The sequence below is a fragment of the Hemitrygon akajei genome, chromosome 17 (assembly GCF_048418815.1).
Source record: "Hemitrygon akajei chromosome 17, sHemAka1.3, whole genome shotgun sequence".
NCBI lineage: Eukaryota > Metazoa > Chordata > Chondrichthyes > Myliobatiformes > Dasyatidae > Hemitrygon > Hemitrygon akajei.
This window is the reverse complement of record NC_133140.1, coordinates 26,321,161-26,343,474: the sequence shown is the minus strand read 5'-3', so window position 1 is coordinate 26,343,474 and position 22,314 is coordinate 26,321,161. Positions and strand designations below refer to the sequence as shown.

The following is a 22,314-nucleotide window of genomic DNA, read 5'->3' as shown; positions in this document are numbered from 1 at the left end:
GTTGCTGGCTTCCAGGCAGATTGAAGTGCAAGATGGCAATAGAGTAACACAACCGTGTCTGGGTATTCTGCTGGGTTGCATCTCAGCCTGGAACGGGAACTGCTGTGCTCTGGGCTGACAGAATCTGCCGAGAGCAGTAAAGCACTTCTGGGGGAGGTGGGACCTGTACCATCGGGACAGTCTACATCTGGGCAGTACCGGGATCAATGTCCTAGGGAGATTGTTTGCAAGTGCTGTTGGGGAGATTTTAATCTAATATGGCAGTGGGATGGGAACACACTCAGAAACGAAGAGGGAATTGATGCAGAGACCAAAGGTAGACTTAGTGAAGAGAAAAGTAAGAGTAGAATGCATGAAAGGAAAAACCAAAAATCACATTGATTAGATTCTAAAAGGACAATGAGTATAAGGACACTTTATCTAATTGCCCATAGTATTAGAAACAAGGTTAGTGAACTTGTGGCACAGATCAGTTCCAAGGCATGTGACTTAGTGGCCATTACAGAAACCTGGTTACAAGGTGCAGATTACTGCAAATTAATTTTCAAGGGTATCAGGTTGTACAGAAAGATAGACAGGAAGGGAAAGGAGGTGGGGAGGCAATCTTAATTAAGAATGAGATTAGAGCGATTGTGAGAGACGATATAAGATCTATGGAGCAGAATGTTGAGTCCATATGGGTAGAGGTTAAGAATAATAAAGGGAAAGCATCACTGGTGGGAGTTGTCTATAGGCCACCTAATAAAAATATTGCAGTGGCAGAGGCGATTAACCAAAAAATAACTGAGGCTTGTAAGAACGGAACAGCAGTTATCATGGGGGATTTTAACTTCCACATAGATTGGGTGAATCAGGTTGGTCAAGGAAGCCTTGAGGAGAACTTCATAGGATGCATCCATGATGGCTTTCTTGAGCACATGTTAGTGAACCTACAGGGGAAAATGCTTTCTTAGATCTAGTCCTGTGCAATGAGACAGGTAAGATTAACGATCTTGTAGTCAGGGATCCTCTTGGAAAGAGTGATCATAGTATGATTGAATTTCACATACAGATAGAGGATGAAATAGTTAGATCTAAAACTAGTGTATTCTGCTTGAACAAGGGAGACTACAACAGAATGAGGGAGGAGTTGGTTAATGTGGATTGGGAGCACTGGCTGTTTGGTTGGACAGTTGAGGAACAGTTGGATACCTTCAAAGAGATTTTTCACATTGCTCAACAAAAGTATATTCCAGTCAAGAGTAAAGACAGTAAGTGTGGGGAGAGCCAGCCTTGGATAAGTAAGGAAGTAAAATATAGTATCAAATTAAAAGCTCATGTACAAAGTCGGAAAGAGTAGTAGGAGAGTGGAGGTTTGGGAAAACTTTAAAATGCAACAAAGAACAACTAAACAAGAAATAAGGGAAGGGAAGATAGAGTATGGAAGTAAATTAGCACAAAATATAAAAACAGATAGCAAAGGTTTTTATAAATATATAAAGTTGAAGAGGGTGGCTGAAGTCAACGTAGTTGCATTCTTTCAACCTATGATAGTCCCTCAATAGCAAGAATGTCCTTCCCCAGATTTGGAGACAAAAACTGAACAGAATACTCCAGGTGTGGTCTCACCAGTGCCCTGAACAACTGCAGAAGGACTTCTTCATTGTTGGCCTTCATTGCTAGAGGAATTGAATTCAAGAGCAGGGAGGTCATGCTATAACTATACAGAGTACTGGTGAGGCTGCACCTGGAGTATTCTGTTCAGTTTTCGTCTCCATACTAGAGGAAGGATATACTGGTTTTGGAGGCAGTTCAGAGGAGGTTCACCAGGTTGATTCCAGAGACGAAGGAGTTAAACTATGAGGAGAGACTCAGTCAACTGCCACTATACTCTCAGGAATTCAGAAGAATGAGAGGGGATCTTATAGAAACATATAAATTTTGCAAGGGATTGATAAGATGGAAGTAGAAAAGTTGTTACCATTGGTAGGTGAGACTAGAACTAGGGGACATTGCTTCACGATTCAGGGGAGAAGATTTAGGACAGAGATGAGGAGAAACTGTTTTTCCCAGAGAGTGGTGAATCTGTGGAATTCTCTACCCAGGGAAGCAGCTGTGGCTTCTTCACTAAATATATTTAAGATACAGGTAGATAGATTTTTACATAGTAGGGGAATTAATGATTATCGGGAAAAGGCAGGTAGATGGAGCTGAGTTATGGACAGATCAGCCATGATCTTATTGAATGGCGGGGTAAGCTCGATGGGCTGGATGGCAAATTCCTGCTTCTATTTCTTCTGTTACTCTGTTCTTAGGTTCTAAACACAGCCCAGTCCATCGTAGATACATCAGGTCATCCCATCCAGTGCATCTTAATTCTGTGCTGCTTAAGGAAGGCTCGTGGTATCTGCAAAGACGCCCACATCCCTGGCCATTACATTTTCTCTATTCTACCCTCTGAGAGAAGATACAGGAGTGTGAAAGCCTGGATGTCCAGACTTAAGAACAAATTCCTCCCCACTGCTAACAAATGTTTGAATCAATCTCCTCTTTCTCTTCTCTTCCCCAACGTGCTGCCACATTCTCATTCCTAACTTAACAATGCACAATGTTTTACACTAGAATATCTTAATTTGATCTAAAACTGAAAACAGGCTTCCAAACTTTATAATGGCACAAACATAAAAGACTGTGTTGTTGACCAACATTATTCATGGGTGGAAATCTTCCATCATGCTGCAGTTGTGTCTCTGCATGATCTGAAACAATGTGGTTAAGTGTTAAACTGCCTTGGAAACTATTCCACTGAGAGCACTTTAGGCTGGAAATAAAGTGTAGACGTCCACTTGTGATAACATCCAAATTCAATTCTGTTCACTTCTCCAGCTCTGAAGAAGATGACTGAGCAAAAACATTAACCTTGTGTCTCATTTCACATGCTTCCCTCCTCCCAACAATCATTCCCAGTGTTTGTGTTTTAACTTCAGATTTGCAGCATTGTGGTTTTTGGTGTGGATCTGGACACCCTGCTTAATGAGTTGAGGAGAAGGATGGAGGCCCAGTGTTTGCTGGGTCTGTGCAGCCATCCTTGGTAACGGTGAGTGACAGTGGGAGGTGATCACTATGGGATCAGTGGTGGAGGAAAGCACTGAGGACATGGTGCATCATGGGTAAGATTCAGTCACCTCACACACATGGTCACAGTTGGTGAGCAGTTTGTAGGATTCCACCTGCCAACCAGATGACCACTGGCCTCACTCTGTGACTGGACCATGCACCGTAATGTCTGATGTGGGAACTTACTATATATCATTCTGCAAACCCTCCCCCCACCCCACACTCCAAATTGGAATCACTTGCATTGTATTTCATCCGGATTTACTTTGGGAAAACATGTAGCCAAGGAAAGCTGTTAATAATTGCCAGGTTCCCTGATTGAGCATCAGTATTTATCAGATGTTGGTTAATTGGGAAATGATTCAAAGAGCTGAATGTCTCTCACGATGTTTAAGGTTTAGTTACTGACCTTTATACTCTCCGCAGTTGTAAAACTCTGTAAGGAAAGAAAAATCACAATCCACTGTTAGGGAACTGATCCAGTGCTCTGAATCTGATTGGTCATCACATCTTTAAACTTCAGCTCAATCGTCTTACTTTTAGACTCACCTGGACTTGGAAAAGACCTGGACCATCTGTCACTTAATGATTATCAAACACTCTATAAAGTCTCTCCTGGGAATCTACATTCTTGTGCGAAATAGCCGAGACTATCTACTTTCCTTCAGCTTCTTACGATGACACTCATCATTCCTGTAGTTTGATGACCAGAGCTGTATACGATACTCAATCAACCCGCCTAAGGATCCTTCCAATTACTCTGCAGTTCCTAATGGTCTGTGTTTTCCGAATGTTCATTAACTTAGACTTGCCCAAATCAATTTCTACCTGCAATCAATTTCCCAAACTGAGTATAAATTTCACATGGCCACGGTGAATTTACATTTAGTGAGTAAACTGGAATTTAAATAAGATTTTATGTATATTTTACTCGACCTATGGAATTCACCATCATGTTGATTGTTTACATATGACTTCAACTGACACTCAGGTAGTACAGGACAAATTATACTCAGTCGTCAACCTTTGAAGTCAGCAAATGCCTGGTACCCTGTGATGCACCATCAATAACTCTCTGAGACGTGAGGCTTTTATTGACTCAAAGAAAGAACAAGCAGTAGTTGACCACCATACTACATCCTGGAGACTGAGGGCCGGGCTCAGGCCTCAATCGCCTTTATACAGGGGTCTGTGGGAGGAGCCAAAGTCAGTAGGAGGGGCCACAGGAGCAGTCAGCAGGGGGCGTGTCCAGACAGGTATATGTAGTTCACCACACCCTGTTCAGCATTGCTGGTGACTTTAATCAAACAAACTTCAGGAACATACTGTACAAATACCACCGGCAGGTCTCCAGTTAAACTCAGGCGATTAACACTCTGGGCCACTGCTGCACCACTATAAAACTCGACTATCAGTTTATTTTTGCTGTTATTTGTCCACTCAGATAATCTATTTGTTCTCCGGTTGCTGGCTAAGAGGCAAATTGAAGTGCAAGATGGCAATAGAGTAACACAACAGTGTCAGTGTATTCTGCTGGGTTGCATCTCAGCCTGGAACGGGAACTGCTGTGCTCTGGGCTGACAGAATCTGCAGAGAGCAGTAAAGCACTTCTGGGGGAGGTGGGACCTGTACCGTTCAGACGGTTTATATCTGGGCAGGGCCGGGTTCAATGTCCTAGGGAGATTGTCTGCTAGTGCTGTTGGGGAAGTTTTAAACTAACATCGCAGGAGGATGGGAATCCACTCAGAAACAAAGAGGGTAGTGATGCAGAAACCAAAGCTTGCGTTAGTAAAGAGAAAAGTAACAGTAGAGTGCATAAAAGGAAAAAGCAAAAAATGCATTGATTAGATTCTAACAGACAATGAGTAAAAGGACACTTTATCTAAATGTCCGGAGTATTAGAAACAAGGTTAGTGAACTTGTGGCACAGATCAGTTCCAAGGCATGTGATTTAGAGGCCATTACAGAAACCTGGTTGCAAGGTGGAGATTACTGCAAATTAATTTTCAAGGGTATCAGGTTGTACAGAAAGATAGACAGGAAGGGAAAGGAGGTGGGGAGGCAATCTTAATTAAGAATGAGATCAGGCCGATTGTGAGAGACGATATAAGATGTACGGAGCAGAATGTTGAGTCCATATGGGTAGAGATTAAGAATTGTAAAGGGAAAGCATCACTGGTGGGAGTTGTCTATAGGCCACCTAATAAAAATATTGCAGTGGCAGAGGCGATTAACCAAGACATAACTGAGGCTTGTAAGAATGGAACGGCAGTTGTCATGGGGGATTTTAACTTCCACATAGATTGGGTGAATCAGTTTGGTCAAGGCAGTTTTGTGGAGGACTTCGTAGAATGCATCCGTGAGGGCTTTCTTGAGCAGATGTTAGTGAACCTACAGGGGAAAATGCTTTCTTAGATCTAGTCCTGTGCAATGAGACAGGTAAGATTAACGATCTTGTAGTCAGGGATCCTCTTGGAAAGAGTGATGATAGTATGATTGAATTTCTCATACAGATTGAGGATGAAATAGTTAGATCTAAAACTAGTGTATTCTGCTTGAACAAGGGAGACTACAACAGGATGAGGGAGGAGTTGGCTAATGTGGATGGGGAGCACTGGCTGTTTGGTTGGACAGTTGAGGAACAGTGGGATACTTTCAAAGAGATTTTTCACAGTGCTCAACAAAAGTATATTCCAGTCAAGAGTAAGGACAGTAAGTGTGGGGAGACCCAGCCTTGGATAAGTAAGGAAGTAAAATATAGTATCAAATTAAAAGCTCATGTACAAAGATGGAAAGAGTAGTGGGAGAGTGGAGGTTTGGGAAAACTTTAAAACGCAACAAAGAACAACTAAACAAGAAATAAGGAAAGGGAAGATAGAGTATGAAAGTAAATTAGCACAAAATATAAAAACAGATAGCAAAGGTTTTTATAAATATATAAAGTTGAAGAGGGTGGCTGAAGTCAAAGTAGTTCCATTCTTTCAACATATGATAATCCCGCCATCGTGGGAATCAACCTCGTGAATCTACACTACACTCCCTCAATAGCAAGGATGTCCTTCCCCAGCTTTGGAGATGAAATCTGAACAGAATACTCCAGGTGTGGTCTCACCAGTGCCCTGAACAACTGCAGAAGGACTTCTTCATTGTTGGCCTTCATTGTTAGAGGGATTGAATTCAAGAGCAGGGAGGTCATGCTGTAACTATACAGGGTATTGGTGAGGCCACACCTGGAGTACTGTGTGCAGTTCTGGTCTCCATACTAGAGGAAGGATATACTGGTTTTGGAGGCAGTTCAGAGGAGGTTCACCAGGTTGATTCCAGAGATGAAGGGGTTAAACTATGAGGAGAGACTCAGTAACTGCCACTATACTCTCAGGAATTCAGAAAAATGAGAGGGGATCTTATAGAAACATAAATTTTGCAAGGGATTGATAAGATAGAAGTAGGAAAGTTGTTTCCATTGGTAGGTGAGACTGGAACTAGGGGACATTGCTTAACGATTCAGGGGAGAAGATTTAGGACAGAGATGAGGAGAAACTGTTTTTCCCAGAGAGTGGTGAATCTGTGGAATTCTCTACCCAGGGAAGTAGCTGAGGCTTCTTCACTAAATATATTTAAGATACAGGTAGATAGATTTTTACATAGTAGGGGAATTAATGATTATCGGGAAAAGGCAGGTAGATGGAGCTGAGTTACGGACAGATCAGCCATGATCTTATTGAATGGCGGGGTAAGCTCGATGGGCTGGATGGCCTATTCCTGCTTCTATTTCTTATGTTCTTCTGTTCTTAGGTTCTAAACACAGCCCAGTCCATCATAGAATCATCAGGTCATTCCATGCAGTGCATCTTCATGTTGTGCTGCTTTAGGAAGGCTCGTAGTATCTGCAAAGACGCCCAACTCCCTGGCCATTACATTTTCTCTATTCTACCCTCCAAGAGAAGATACAGGAGCGTGAAAGCCTAGATGTCCAGACTTAAGAACAAATTCCTCCCCACTGGTAACAAATGTTTGAATCAATAACCTCTTTCTCATCTCTTCCCCGAAGTGCTACCACATTCTCATTCCTAACTTGACCTCCCTTGGTTATTCTCACTTTAGTATTTTCTTCTGCACTTCCTCAGATTTCACTGTCATTTTCACACCATTCTGCCGTGTTACACTCACTCTTGTTGTATTAATTAATATCATGTAAACTATTTACCGTGTGAGCTTCCTTGTTAACAATGCACAATGTTTTACACCAAAATAACATAATTTGTTCTAAAACAGAAAACAGGCTTCCAAACTTGACAATGGCAGAAACATAAAAGACTGTGTTGTTGACCAACATTGTTCATGGGTGGAAATCTCCCATCATGCTGCAGTTGTGTCTCTGCATGATCTGAAGTAACGTGGTTAAGTGTTAAATGGGCTTGGAAATTATTCTATTGAAAGCACTTTAGGCTGGAAATAAAGGGTAGATGTCCTCTTTTGTTAACATCCAAATTCAATTCTGTTCACCTCTCCAGCTCTGAAGCAGATGACTGAGCAAAAACATTAACCTTGTGTCTCATTTCACATGCTTCCCTCCTCCCAACAATCATTCCCAGCGTTTGTGTTTTAACTTCAGATTTGCAGCATTGTGGTTTTTGGTGTGGATCTGGACACCCTGCTTAATGAGTTGAGGAGAAGGATGGAGGCCCAGTGTTTGCTGGGTCTGTGCAGTCATCCTTGGTCACGTTGAGTGACAGTGGAAGAAGATTGCTTATGGGATTGATTTTGGAGGAAAGCACTGAGGACATGGTGCATCATGGGTAAGATTCCGTCACCTCACACACATGGTCACAGTTTGCGATCAGACTGTAGGATCCCATCTGCCAACCAGAGCACCACTGGCCTCACGCTGTGTCTGGCCCATGTACCATAATGTCTGATGTGGGAACTTACCATACATCATTCTGCAGACCCTCTTCCCCACGCAGCACCCAAAATTGGAATCACTTGCATTGTATTTCAACCGGATTTACTTTGGGAAAACACGTAGCCAAGGAAAGCAGTTAATAATTGCCAGGTTCCCTGGGCGAGTATCGGTATTGATCAGACGTTGGTTAAATGGGAAAGGATTCAAATTGCTGAATGTCTCACACGATGTTTAAAGTTTAGTTACTGACCTTCACAATCTCCGCAGTTGCAACACTCTGTAAGGAAAGAAAAATCACAATCCACTGTTAGAGAACTGATCCAGTGCTTTGAATCTGTTTGGTCATCACATCTTTAAATTTCAGCTCAATCATCTTATTTTTAGACTCACTTGAACTTGGAAAAGACCTGGACCATCTGTCACTTAATGATTATCAAACACTCTATAAAGCCTCTCCTGGGAATCTACATTCTGGTGAGAAATAGCCGAGACTATCTACTTTCTTTCAGCTTCTTACGATGACACTCATCATTCCTGTAGTCTGATGACCAGAGCTGTATACGATACTCAATCAACCCGCCTAATGATCCTTCCAATTACTCTGCAGTTCCTAATGGTCTGTGTTTTCCGAATGTTCATTAACTAAGACTTGCCCAAATCAATTTCTAACAGCCATCGATTTTCCAAACTGAGGATAAATTTCACATGGCCGCAGTGAATTTACATTTAGTGAGTATACTGGAATTTAAATAAGGTTTTACATACATTTTGCTCGACCTATGGAATTCACCATCTTGTTGATTGTTTACACCTTACTTCAACTGACACTCAGGTAGTACAGGACAAATTATACTCAATTGTCAAACTTTGAAGACAGCAAATGCCTGGTACCCTGTTCAACTTTGCTGGTGACTTTAACCAAACAAACTTCAGGAACATACTGTACAAATACCACCGGCAGGTCTCCAGTTAAACTCAGGCGATTAACGCTCTAGGCCACTGCTGCACCACTTTAAAACTCGACTATCGGTTCATTTTTGCCGTTATTCATCCACCCAAATAATCTATTTGTGCTCCGGTTGCTGGCTAACAGGCAGATTGAAGTGCAAGATGGCAATAGAGTAACACAACAGTGTCTGGGTATTCTGCTGGGTTGCATCTCAGCCTGGAACGGGAACTGCTGTGCTCTGGGCAAACAGAACCTGCAGAGAGCAGTAAAGCACTTCTGGGGTAGGTGGGACCTGTACCTTCGGGACAGTCTGCATCTGGGCAGGGCCGGGATCAACGTCCTAGGGAGATTGTTTGCTAGTGCTGTTGGGGAGATTTTAAATTAATATGGCAGTGGGATGGGAACACACACAGAAATGAAGAGGGAAGTGATGCAGAGACCAAAGCTAGTGTTAGTGAAGAAAAAAAACAAGAGTACAGTGAATAAAAGTAAAATGCAAAAATTGCATTGGTCAGTAGAATCTAAAAGGACAATGTGAATAAGGGCAGTTTATCTAAATGGCCATAGTATTTGAAACAAGGTTAGTGAACTTGTGGCACAGATCAGTTCCAAGGCATGTGACTTAGTGGCCATTACAGAAACCTGGTTGCAAGGTGGAGATGACTGGGAATTAAATATCCAAGGGTATCAGGTAATACTGGAAAAAATAGGCAGGAAGGCAGAGGAGGTGTGGTGGAAATCTCAATTAAGTATGAGATCAGGGCAATTGTGAGAGTCGATATAAGATCTACGTAGCAGAACATTGACTCCATCTGGGTAGAGATTAAGAATAGTAAACTGAAAAATCACTGTTGTGAGTTGTCTATAGGCCACCTAATAAAAATATTGCAGTGGCAGAGGCGATTAACCAAAAAATAACTGAGGCTTGTAAGAATGGAACAGCAGTTGTCATGGGGCATTTTAACTTCCACATAGATTGGGTGAATCAGGTTGGTCAAGGACGTTTTGTGGAGGACTTCATAGGATGCATCCATGATGGCTTTCTTGAGCAGATGTTAGTGAACCTACAGGGGAAAATGCTTTCTTAGATCTAGTCCTGTGCAATGAGACAGGTAAGATTAACGATCTTGTAGTCAGGGATCCTCTTGGAAAGAGTGATGATAGTATGAATGAATTTCACATACAGATGGAGGATGAAATAGTTAGATCTAAAACTAGTGTATTATGCTTGAACAAGGGAGACTACAACGGGATGAGAGAGGAGTTGGTTAATGTGGATTGGGAGCACTGGCTATTTGGTTGGACAGCTGAGGAAGTGGAACACGTTCAAAGAGATTTTTCACATTGCTCAACAAAAGTATATTCCAGTCAAGAGTAAGGACAGTAAGTGTGGGGAGAGGCAGCCTTGGATAACTAAGGAAATAAAATATAGTATCAAATTAAAAGCTCATGTGTACAAAGTCGGAAAGAGTAGTGGGAGAGTGGAGGATCTGGAAAACTTTACAAAGTAACAAAGAACAACTAAACAGGAAGTAAGGAAAGGGAAGATAGAGTATGAACGTAAATTAACACAAAATATAAAAAGAGATAGCACCAACTGCACCAGCTCCTTAGCTACGTATTTAGCTGCATTACCTTCCTATTTCTAGTCTCACTAGCACGTGGCATGGGTAGCAATCCTGCGATTGTAACCCTGGATTGCAAGGTCCTGTCCTTCAACTTTGCAACTCCCTAAATTCTCTTTGCTGGACCTCCTCCTTCTTCCTATCCACGTCATTGGTCCCTACATGGACCACGGCCTCTAGCTGTTCACCCTCCCTCTTGAGAATACGGAGAACTCGATCCGAGATATCACAGACCCTGGCACCAGGGAGGCAACAGACCATCCGGGATTCTCGATCTCTTCCACAGAACCTCTTATTTGTCCCCCTAACTATCAAATCCTCAATCACTACTGCTCTCCTCTTTCCCTCCAACCCTTCTGAGCTGAGGGTCCAGTCTCGGTGCCAGAGACGCAACCACTGCAACTTGTCCCTGGTAGGTCATCCCCACCAACAGTATCCAAAATGGTATCCTTATTGTTGATGGGAATGGCCACAGGGGTGCTCTGCTCTTCCTGTCTATTCCCCTTCCCTCTCCTGACAGTCACCCAGCTACCTGCCTCCTGACTCTGTGGGGTGACTGTCTCCCAGTAACTCCTGTTTATTTCTGCTTCTGCCTCACGAATGATCCGAAGTTCATCCAGCTCCAACTCCAGTTCCCTAACACGGTTTGTCAGGAGCTGCAGCTGGATGCACCTTTTGCAGGTGTAGTCATCAGGGACAATTGTGCTCGCCCTGACTTCCCACATACTGAAATTGGAGCACTCGACTGCCCTAACTGCTGTCTCCATTACCTACTCCTAAGTTAGAGTTATTGAAGGAGCTTACCCGGCCTTACCTCACTGGGAGCAAGCTCGTCCTCAGCCTCTGCTCGCTGAAGCCTCTCGAGCCAAAACCTTCCTACTCTGTCTCCCACTACTCTGTCACCCGGTCCTCCGACGCCCACTCCATTAATCTGCTCGCTTTTTAAACTCTCCCGCTGCCTCACGGGCTGACTTTCACACGATTGCACGGTCATGTCCCGTTCAAACTGCTGAAGAATGAGAGGGGATCTTATAGAAACATATAAATTTTGAAAGGGATAGATGAGATAGAAGTAGGAAAGTTGTTTCAATTGGTAGGTGAGACTAGAACTAGGGGACAATGCCTCAAGTTTCAGGGGAGAAGATTTAGGACGGAGATGAGGAGAAACTGTTATTCGCACTCAGTGGTGAATCTGTGGAATTCTCCACCCAGGGAAGCAGTTGAGGTTTCTTCATTAAATATATTTAAGATACAGTTAGATATATTTTTACATAGTAGGGGAATTAAGGGTTATGGGGAAAAAGCAAGGTAGATGGAGCTGAGTTACGGACAGATCAGCCATGATCTTATTGAATGGTGGGACCGGCTCGATGGGCCGGATGGCCGACTCCTGATCCAATTTCTTATGTTATTCTGTTCTTATGCTCTAAACACAGCCCAGTCCATCGCAGGTACATCAGGACCTTCCACCCAGTCATCTTCATGTTGTGCTGCTTTGGGAAGGCTCGCAGTATCTGCAAAGATGCCCGCATCCCTGGCCATTACATTGTCTCTATTCTACCCTCTGAGAGAAGATACAGGAGCGTGAAAGCCTGGATGTCCAGACTTAAGAACAAATTCCTCCCCACTGCTAACAAATGTTTGAATCAATCACCTCTTTCTCATCTCTTCCCCAACGTGCTGCCACATTCTCATTCCTAACTTGACCTCCCTTGGTTATTCTCACTTTAGTATTTTCTTCTGCACTTCCTCAGATTTCACTGTCATTTTTACACCATTCTGCTGTTTTACACTCACTCTTGTTGTATTTATTAATATCAGGTAAACCATTTACTGTGTGAGCTTCTATGTTAATAATGCACACTGTTTTACACCAAAATAACATAATTTGATCTAAAACAGAAAACAGGCTTCCGAACTTGACAATGGCACAAACATAAAAGACTGTGTTGTTGACCAACATTGTTCATGGGTGGAAATCTCCCATCATGCTGCAGTTGTGTCTCTGCATGATCTGAAACAACGTGGTTAAGTGTTAAACGGCCTTGGAAACTATTCCATTGAGAGCACTTTAGGCTAGCAATAAAGTGTAGACGTCCACTTGTGATGACATCTAAATTCAATTCTGTTCAGTTCTCCAGCTCTGAAGAACATGACTGGGCAATAACATTAACCTTATATCTACTATTTAGTTTGATGTTTTTTTTTGTTGTTTCTTAACTTACTAACTGGTAGTTTTTTTCCTAATAGGGTTTCTTTATATATATATATATATCTGGGAGGGTTTAGATACTATGATATTACTAATTAATATTTTTGATAAATTTAGTTCGGTTAAATATACTATTAACCTTTCTTTATCTGTTTTATTATAGCGTCCTATAACTGAATTTAAAGTTTTCTGAGGGATTTAAAGCTAAACTTAAGATGGCGCTGGTTTTCTCTCTAAGAGATTATATTATTTTGGTTATTTTACTGCTTAATACATGATGGAATGTAAACACTCTCCTTTGTTGAGACGTTACTGCAAGGTCATTTTATTTTTTTGTGAACTGGCTGGGGGGAGGGAGAGACGAGACCGACAGAGCGGCCCATAACTTTGTATCTATCTTAGTTCGCTTGCCTTTTTTTCGGGCTTTTGGGAGGGTGGGTGGGTTTAGAGTTAGGAGTTTTTTCCCATTGGGTGGTTCCGGAGCATGCGTGCTTTCTTTTCCGGCTGTATGCTTTATCACCGTCATCTTAGATAATCCCGTATTGGTATGTGTTCTGCAGATGTATAAAGTAAATTGGAATAAAATTATAGTATGGCAGTTAAACGGATTAATGTAATAAGTTGGAATGTACGTGGTTGGAATCATCCTATTAAACGATAAAAGACTTTTAAAATTATTAATTGATTCCAACCAGATATAATTTTTGCTCAGGAGACGCATATCAGGGCAGGAGATCAAAATAGGTTTTTTCGCTGGTGGGATGGAATACAGCACCATGCTACTTCTCAGAGTAAAACTAAGGGCGTGTCTATCGTTATTAAATCTAACATGTTTACTCAAGAGGATATTGAATTAGATTCTAATGGTAGATGTTAATGGAGTGATTTGTAATAGAAAGGTTGTTTTTGTTCATTTGTATGGTCCTAATTTAGATTATCCTTTTTTTAAAAAAAGTATTTGCTTTACTGCCAGATTTAAATAAGTATATGTTGATAATGGGTGGGGATTTTAACTGTTGTTTAAATCCTATGATTGACAAGAGCTCAACTAATCAGCGACTTCCAAATCATTCTGCGACAGTTATTAACTTCTTTTTGATCGATTTTGGGTTGATTGAATTATGGAGGCATTTACACCCCTTAACAAGAATATTCCTTTTTTTCACATGTTTATAAAAAATATTCGAGGATTGATTATATTATAATTGATCCCCGCCTTTTGCCTAATGTTAAAAACTGTGAATATGACGCTATTGCTATATCTGATCATGCGCCTTTGAGTTTGTCCTTTTAATCTGACGATGTCATTTTTGTGCGTCCACCATGGCGCATGTGTCAGACTTTATTGGAAAACTCCGTGTCATGGTCCTGGCTGGTATTTCCCACCTTTTCCCTTTCCTCCCTAATTGGTCCTTAATCCCCACACTTGATTCCCAATCTTTCCCAATTCCTCTCAATCACCAGCACCTCGTTTCCATTAGCCACCAGAGGATAAAACTCCGACAGCTCTGGTCAGCCCTTGAGAGAGGGGGATATATATATACACACACACACATATACATACATACATATACCATCAACCCCGTTTCTCATTGTAAACCACATCTCCGAGGTCCTGCCCCTGCCTGGTCCCGATTCTATACCCGCTACAGAGATTCTGCCTCCTGGTCCTGCACTTGGGTTCCTTTTCCTGCCACGTCCCCGTCGCACTCCGATTTTATCAGTTTTATTGACAGCCAGATAAAAGATTTTTTTCTTTTTAATGATATAGGAGGTATGTCTAAATTAATTATATAGGATACATTCAAAGCATTTTTACGTGGTCAGATTATTCCTTATTCAGTTAAACTTAAAAAACAGACTAAAGCAGAATTAGATAAAATTTCAAAACAAGTTAAAGATTTAGATAATGTCTATGTGACTTCCCCTAATATTGACTCCTTTAAAAAAGGGTGGAACCTCAATCACAATATAACCTATTATTAACTCATCCAATTGAAGGTAATCTACTTAAGTTAAAGAGCCAAGTTTATATGTTTGGAGATAAAAATAATAAATTACTTGCATCTCAATTAAAATCTGCTGGAGCCAAAAGGCAAATTTTGAAAATTCGTAGATAGGATGGTACCCTGGCTTGGGAATATGAAGCAATTAATACGATTTTTCAAGATTTTTATACTGAACTTTATAAATCTCAATGTCCAGTAGACTCTTCTGAAATGAATGCTTTTTTACAAAAGATTGCTTTTTTTTACAAAAGATTGCTTTTCCTAAAATTTCTGCTGAGGATCAAAAAACTCTTGATGCCCAAATTACTGAATCGAAAATTCATAGCTATTTTTTCAATGCAATCTGGTAAGGCCCTGGGACTTGATAAAATTCCTGTAGAATTTTATAAAGAATTTGGAGAATTGCTTTCTCCATATCTGTTGGGGATGTTTAAAGATTCTTTTGTGAAAAGTGATTTACCCTCTACTTTTTATGAGGCTTCTATTTCTTTAATTCTCAAAAAGGATAAAGATCCTACTGATTGTGCCTCATACAGACCTATTTCATTATTGAATGTTGATGCTAAGATTCTCTCAAAGATAGTGGCCAATCGGTTGGAGAGTTTTTTGGGTAAAATCATTTTTAAAGATCAAACAGGTTTCATAAAGGGTCGTTATCCTTTTTCAAATGTTTGGAGATTATTTATTATATATTTGCCTTCTTCTAAAACTCCACAATGCGTTCTATCTTTGGATGCTGAAAAAGCATTTGATCGAGTCGAATGGAAATATTTTAATGTTTTAGAAAAATTTGGTTTTGGTATTAATTTTAATAATTGGATTAAAATGATATATAAAGCTCTTATTGCTACTGTTGTCACTAATAACTGTGGGTCTCCTTTTTTCAGCTATCACAGGGGACAAGACAAGGTTGTCCATTAAGTCCTTTGTTATTTAACTTAATATTAGAACCCCTTGCTGTTGCTCTTCGTGAAGCCAAAAATATCCATGGGATTTTTGTGGATGAGACCATGCACAAGATCTCTCTTTATGCTGATGATTTATTGGTATATATATCTAAGCCTGAAGAATCTATTCCTGCTTTGCTAAAATTATTTGGCAAATTTGGAGACTTTTCAGGATATAAAATAAATTTTAGTAAAAGTGAATTACTTCCTTTAAATGAATCTGTCTCTATATATGATAATATTCTTTTTAAAGTTATGGATTCTTTTAGATATTTAGGTGTTATAATTACTAAAAAATATAAGGATCTTTATATAGCCAATTTTCCTCCTTTAGTGGACTCTGAAGTATTCATTTGGTAGATGGAGCCCACTTACATGTTCACTTGTTGGTTGTATTCATGTAGTTAAAATGATAATTTTACCAAAATTTTTATATTTATTTCAGAATATTCCTTTTTTTTGACTAAGAAGTTTTTTGATTGGATTGATTCTATTATTCTTTTATTTGGGATAATAAAAGACCAAGAATTGGTAAATGTCATTTGCAAAAGTTGAAAAAGGATGGAGGTCTCGCTTTGGTCTAAGAATGTATTATTGGGATGTTAATTTGCAGTATATGTCCTTTTGGTTATATAGGGGTGATAGGAATGATCGGCCGATTTGGGTAGACCTGGAACTGAGAGCTGTGAAACAGTTTTATTTAACTTTGTTATTAGGAGTTGCTCTACCTATACAATTAGCTAAAGTTGCTAATTTAAACCTATATCCTGTGGTTAAGCACTCTTTACAAATTTGGCTCCACTTCCACAATTTTTTTATCTTAAAAAATTTAAACTTTGTAGCATAATTTACTGTAATTACTTTTTTAAACCTTCTTGGAGTGATCCAATTTTTTTACTTTGGAAAAATAAAGGTATTAATTCTTTTTTGGATTTATTTAAAGAAGGCAGATTGATGTCTTTCGAACAATTTGTTGATGAGTATTCTCTCTCATTCACACTTTTTACGATATCTTCAAATTAGACATTTTTTACAAAAATATTTGTAATTTTCCTTGCATATTGGAGGCAGACTTGTTAGATACTATTATGAATATGAACCCCCCTTGATGTAAGATTCTATTGGAGGAATTTATAATTTATTATTACAATGGGAGAAGCGTCCTTTACTTAAGATTAAACAGGATTGGGAGAAGGAATTCAATTTGACTTTTAAATGGGAGGATTGGATGCAGATTCTGAAGCTAGTTAACACTTCTTCAATCTGTGCTAGTCATTCACTGATCCAATTTAAAATTGTACATCATTACCATTTGACAAAGGAGAGACTTTCTAAAATATTTCCCAATGTTGACAAGTATTGTGATAGCTGTAAAACTGAGATAGCTACAGTGACACATATGTTCTGGTCATGTTCTATATTAAAACTGTTCTGGAAGTCGGTCTTTTCGATAATTTCTAAAGCACTCAGAATCAACTTACAACCTAATAAGTTGACTGTGCTTTTTGGAATAATTCTTCAAAATATCCATGGTATCCAAAATATCCATATTTCTGTGTCTGACCAAAATGTTACTGCGTTTGTTACATTGATTGCTAGGAGGGCCATCTTGTTGAAATGGAAGGATATATCAGCTCCTACTTTGTCACAATGGTTCTCTCAAGTGATGCTGTGTCTCAGATTGGAGAAAATTAGAAGTGGAACCTTTAAACCCTTATTTGATTTTGAGAAGAGATGGGGCTCATTCGCTCGTTATTATCATTTCAGTTAACTGATAGATTTCCTTCACGATCTAAATGTAAATTTTTTTGATATATCTTTCTTTCTTTTTGGCAGTTTGATGTTTATTTTTAGAAGCTTTTTGTATGATGTATGGCTCTGGGGTTGTACCCCCAATGGGATTTTTTGTCACTTTTCTTGCTTAGTAGGGGTATTTTTTATTCATAAAACATTTCAATCTTTAGGATAATTTCTTCTTTAAGGCATTGTAAGTGTTGTTACTTTGATGTACTTGTGCTATTTTTGAATAATAATAATAATAATAATAAAAAGATTTAGAAAAAAACATTAACCTTGTGTCTCATTTCACATGCTTCCCTCCTCCCAACAATCATTCCCAGCATTTGTGTTTTAACTTGAGATTTGCAGCATTGTGGTTTTTGGTGTGGATCTGGACACCCTGTTTAATGAGTTGAGGAGAAGGATGGAGGCCCAGAGTTTGCTTGGTCTCCGCAGCCATCCTTGGTCACGGTGAGTGACAGTGAGAGGTGATCACTATGGGATCAGAGGTGGAGGAAAGCACTGAGGACATGGTGCATCATGGGTAAGATTCAGTCACCTCACACACACATGGTCACAGTTGGTGAGCAGTTTGTAGGATCCCATCTGCCAACCAGAGCACCACTGGCCTCACGCTGTGTCTGGACCATGTACCATAATCTCTGATGTGGGAACTTACCATACATCATTCTGCAGACCCTCTTCCCCACCCCGCACCCAAAATTGGAATCACTTGCATTGTATTTCATCCGGATTTACTTTGGGAAAACACGTAGCCGAGGAAAGCAGTTAATAATTGCCAGGTTCCCTGAACGAGCATCAGTATTGGTCAGACGTTGGTTAAATGGGAAAGGATTCAAATGCTGAATGTCTCTCACGATGTTTAAGGTTTAGTTACTGACCTTTACACTTTCCGCAGTTGCAACACTCTGTAAGGAAAGAAAAATCACAATCCACTGTTAGAGAACTGATCCAGTGCTCTGAATCTGCTTGGTCATCACATCTTTAAATTTCACCTCAATCGTCTTACTTTTAGACTCACTTGAACTTGGAAAAGACCTGGACCATCTGTCACTTAATGATTATCAAACACTCTATAAAGTCTCTCCTGGGAATCTACATTCTTGTGCGAAATAGCTGAGACTATCTACTTTCCTTCAGCTTCTTACGACAACACTCACCATTCCTGTAGTTTGATGACCAGAGCTGTATACGATACTCAATCAACCCGCCTAAGGATCCTTCCAATTACTCCGCTGTTCCTAATGTCCTGTGTTTTGCGAATGTTCATTAACTTATACTTGCCCAAATCATTGTCAACATATGATAGTCCCGCCAACCTGGGAATCAACCTCGTGAATCTACGCTGCTCTCCTTCAATAACAAGAATGTCCTTCCCCAAATTTGGAGATCAAAACTGAACACAATACTCCCGATGTGGTCTCACCAGGGCCCTGTACAAATGCAGAAGGACCTCTTCGTTGTTGGCCTTCATTGTTAGAGGGATTGAATTCAAGAGCAGGGAGGTCATGCTGTAACTATGCAGCAGGGGTGTCAAACTCATTTTAGGTCACGGGCCGGATTGAGCAAAATGCAGCTTCATGCGGGCCGGATCAGTCGGACGCGTGCGAACGCAGCTTTCGTTGCCTCCGTTTTTTCAGCCTGCTCTCATGTGTCTCAGTCTCTGCTATAACTACAAAGTGTTTCACTTTACAAATTCCGTTTCTTATGAAGAAGACTGCCGAATAAACACTAAAAACCCTGAAAACCTGGTACCTGAATAAACTCAGCATTAGCCATATCATACGCCATAGGCGCTTCAATTACTGGGGCCAGCTTTAATAGTAATTAGATATTATCTCGCGGGCTAAAGATAATTCCACCGCGGGCCGCATTTTGCCCGCGGGCCTTGAGTTTGACATATATGCTATACAGGGTACTGGTGAGGCCACACCTGCAGTACTGTGTGTAGTTCTAGTCTCCGTACTTGAGGAAGGATATACTGGTTTTGGAGGCAGTACAGAGGAGGTTCACCAGGTTGATTCCAGAGATGAAGGGGTTAAACTATGAGGAGAGACTCAGTCAACTGTCAGTATACTCTCAGGAATTCAGAAGAATGAGAGGGGATCTTATAGAAACATATAAATTTTGCAAGGGACAGATAAGATAGAAGTAGGAAAGTTGTTTCCATTGGTAGGTGAGACTAGAACTAGGGGACAATGCCTCAAGTTTCAGGGGAGAAGATTTAGGACGGTGATGAGGAGAAACTGTTTATCCCAGTGAGTGGTGAATCTGTGGAAATCTCTGGCCAGGGAAGCAGCTGTGGCTTCTTTGCTAAATATATTTAAGATACAGGTAGATAGATTTTTACATAGTAGGGGAAAAGGCAGGTGGATCGAGCTGAGTTTAAAGACATATCAACCATGATCTTATTCAATAGCGGGGCAGGCTCAGTGGGACGGGTGGCCTATTCCTGCTTCTATTTCTTCTGTTCTAATGTTCTAAACACAGGCCAGACAATCGCAGATAAATCAGGTCCTTCCACCCAGTCATCTTCATGCTGTGCTGCTTTGGGAAGGCTCGTAGTATCTGCAAAGATGCCCGCATCCCTGGCCATTACATTTTCTCTATTCTACCCTCTGAGAGAAGATACAGGAGCGTGAAAGCCTGGATGTCCAGACTTAAGAACAAATTCCTCCCCACTGCTAACAAATGTTTGAATCAATCACCTCTTTCTCATCTCTTCCCTGACGTGCTGCCACATTCTCATTCCTAACTTGACCTCCCTTGGTTATTCTCACTTTAGTATTTTCTTCTACACTTCCTCAGATTTCACTGTCATTTTCACACCATTCTGCTGTTTTACACTCACTCTTGTATTTATTAATATCATGTAAACTATTTACCGTGTGAGCTTCTATGTTAATAATGCACAATGTTTTACACGAAAATAACATAATTTGCTCTAAAACAGAAAACAGGCTTCCAAACTTGACAATGGCACAAACATAAAAGACTGTGTTGTTGACTAACATTGTTCATGGGTGGAAATCTCCCATCATGCTGCAGTTGTGTCTCTGCATGATCTGAAACAACGTGGATAAGTGTTAAACTGCCTTAGAAACTATTCCATTGAGAGCACTTTAGGCTGGAAATAAACTGGAGACATCCTCTTGTGATAACATCCAAATTCAATTCTGTTCACTTCTTCAGCTCTGAAGAAGATGACTGAGCAAAAACATTAACCTTGTGTCTCATTTCACATACTTCCCTCCTCCCAACAATCATTCCCAGCATTTGTGTTTTAACTTCAGATTTGCAGCATTGTGGTTTTTGGTGTGGATCTGGACACCCTGCTTAATGAGTTGAGGAGAAGGATGGAGGCCCAGTGTTTGCTGGGTCTGTGCAGTCTTCCTTGGTCACGGTGAGTGACAGTGGGAGGTGATCACTATGGGATCAGAGGTGGAGGAAAGTACTGAGGACATGGTGCATCATGGGTAAGATTCCGTCACCTCACACACATGGTCACAGTTTGTGATCAGCTTGTAGGATCCCATCTGCCAACCAGAGCACCACTGGCCTCACTCTGTGTCTGGACCATGTACCATAATGTCTGATGTGGGAACTTACCATACATCATTCTGCAGACCCTCTCCCCCACCCCACACCCAAAATTGGATTCACTTGCATTGTATTTCATCCGGATTTACTTTGGGAAAACATGTAGCCGAGGAAAGCAGTTAATAATTGCCAGGTTCCCTGAACGAGCATCAGTATTGGTCAGACATTGGTTAAATGGGAAAGGATTCAAATGCTGAATGTCTCTCACGATGTTTAAGGTTTCGTTACTGACCTTCACAATCTCCGCAGTTGCAACACTCTGTAAGGATAGAAAAATCACAATCCACTGTTAGGGAACTGATCCAGTGCTCTGAATCTGCTTGGTCATCACATCTTTAAATTTCAGCTCAATCGTCTTACTTTTAGACTCACTTGAACTTGGAAAAGACCTGGACCATCTGTCACTTAATGATTATCAAACACTCTATAAAGTCTCTCCTGGGAATCTACATTCTTGTGCGAACTAGCCGAGACTATCTACTTTCCTTCAGCTTCTTACGACGACACTCACCATTCCTGTAGTTTGATGACCAGAGCTGTATACGATACTCAATCAACCCGCGTAAGGATCCTTCCAATTACTCCGCTATTCCTAATGTCCCGTGTTTTGCGAATGTTCATTAATTTATACGCCCAAATCAATTGTCAACATATGATAGTCCCGCCAACCTGGGAATCAACCTCGTGAATCTACGCTGCTCTCCTTCAATAACAAGAATGTCCTTCCCCAAATTTGGAGATCAATACTGAATACAATACTCCCGATGTGGTCTCACCTGGGCCCTGTACAAATACAGAAGGACCTCTTCATTGTTGGCCTTCATTGTTAGAGGGATTGAATTCAAGAGCAGGGAGGTCATGCTGTAACTATGCAGGGTACTGGTGAGGCCACACCTGCAGTACTGTGTGTAGTTCTAGTCTCCGTACTTGAGGAAGGATATACTGGTTTTGGAGGCAGTACAGAGGAGGTTCACCAGGTTGATTCCAGAGACGAAGGGGTTAAACTATGAGGAGAGACTCAGTCAACTGCCAGTATACTCTCAGGAATTCAGAAGAATGAGAGGGGATCTTATAGAAACATATACATTTTGCAAGGTATAGATAAAATAGAAGTAGGAAAGTTGTTTCCATTGGTAGGTGAGACTAGAACTAGGGGACAATGTCTCAAGT

General features: G+C 40.7%; 1 protein-coding gene across 1 annotated transcript in view; it reads right to left on the bottom strand.

The window, feature by feature from the left end:
- LOC140740551 (adhesion G-protein coupled receptor G2-like) overlaps positions 1-21,402 on the bottom strand; it is a 109,316-nt gene extending 87,914 nt beyond the window's left edge. The window contains exons 1-4 of the mRNA XM_073069804.1: positions 21,377-21,402; positions 18,426-18,452; positions 8,253-8,279; positions 3,506-3,532 (exon numbers count right to left, since the gene is read on the bottom strand). The gene's annotated coding sequence lies outside the window, so the exon portion shown is untranslated. The remainder of the gene's footprint in view (positions 1-3,505; positions 3,533-8,252; positions 8,280-18,425; positions 18,453-21,376) is intronic.
- Between the last annotated feature and the right edge of the window lie 912 nt (positions 21,403-22,314).